Here is a 1585-nt window from a genome sequence, read left to right as displayed (position 1 = left end):
GTATTGTACCCCACGTGGGGGTGCGGTGGTGTGATCGTTCCCATGGGGGTGGCCATGAGCATTAGCTTAGACTTGGAGGGATAGCAATGTTTGGCCCATGCAGGGGCCAGCAATGGTTGCTTCCATGGGGGCACCGAAACACTAGCTGAAGGAGGGCTAGGATAATGTTTAGGGATCTAGCGAGACCATAGGGACTAAGATTTAAGTAGTGACCATGAACAGTAGTGGGGACGTAGGGAGTTTAGGTGGTTGTTAAGAAAGGACCAAGGTGGGCATCGGGTGGTAAGTGCCAAGGAGAGGAGTGGGCAAGCTCGGGAGGCAGCCCCAGTGGACGGGGGGGCGGGGGGGGCGCTTGCAGGTAGACCTGCTGGTGCAGCCACACGACCCAGCCCCGAATTTGTGGAAAGGCACAGATAGAAAAATCGTGGGGTGAGACCAAAATTCAGGGGGCACCAAACTGCATAGTTTAAAGGAAGCCGATTGGTAGGGTACAACCCGGGGAGGTTAAATGTGTAATGATGTTAGTGTAGTTAAGATTAAAGAGGCCCTTCGCACCATCCACAACCAGCCACAATGGGATGAATTTTGCACCACGGGGCTCGATATTTGATTGGTGAGATGCATCACGACGTAGGTACGAAACATTGTGCTTCATTCCACCTTTCCTTCCTGGGAGAACCTGGGGGAGTTGGTTACGAATTTGGTATAAAGAGGGGACGTGGGAGACAAGACGTAGAGACGAATTGCAAATACAAGGAGGGCTCGGGTAGTGTAGTAGACAGTGGGGGTGCGAACGGTTAGGGCCGAGCTAGAGCTCACTCTGCCAGCATTCCTCTCACCGCATCAGGTATGGCAACACCTGGTTTACCTTCGTTTTACATGTGCCACCGTTGCCTTTCCTTGTGCTTGTTGCGCTTTGTCTTCCTCCCTGCCCCAGAACCATCATGAGGACTCACCTTGCTGCCGCAGCGTCTTGCTGCCATCCATCATCACATTATGGACCGCTAGCTTTGTGGCCACTCATTCCCGCTGTTGCAGCTCCTGGCTGCCCTATCTCTACCAGGCAAACGCACCACACACACATTTTTACTTTCATTCTTTTATCTCTCCCTGTGTCTGTTTTACGAGTCCGTGTGTGGGCGCCCCAGTTTAGGATTTCGTTTTACCGTGCCTTTCTTGTTGCCTGCATTTATTTTCATTAAACCTGTTTATTTGTTGAATTTCAATTCCTTGTCCTGTCCCGTTTATTTGTTGGTGGTTCGGAAAACCCGCTTTGCGCCCAGCCACCCAGGTAAGCGCTCGCTTGCCCTCCACTACACCCTCGCATGTATAAACAGCACAACCATAGTTAGACTGAATGCTCGGAGTGTAAAGCTCAATTGGCCATTCGTCACTTTGGGGATCTTAATCCCCCGGTGAACAGGACAACTCGGTGTCAGGAGTGGGATTCGGACTCAGCGGACACTCGGTGTCCTAGAGTTGGTGAATCGACACCAACTGGTGCAAATTGCGCTCAGCGTTTGGAATCCAAATTGTTAACGGTTGTCTTTCTCTCGTTGAGGGGAAGGTAATCGTAGTACCGGGG

The sequence above is a fragment of the Myxine glutinosa genome, chromosome 10 (genome assembly GCF_964187855.1).
Source record: "Myxine glutinosa chromosome 10, kmMyxGlut1.1, whole genome shotgun sequence".
NCBI lineage: Eukaryota > Metazoa > Chordata > Myxini > Myxiniformes > Myxinidae > Myxine > Myxine glutinosa.
This window is presented reverse-complemented; position numbering follows the sequence as displayed.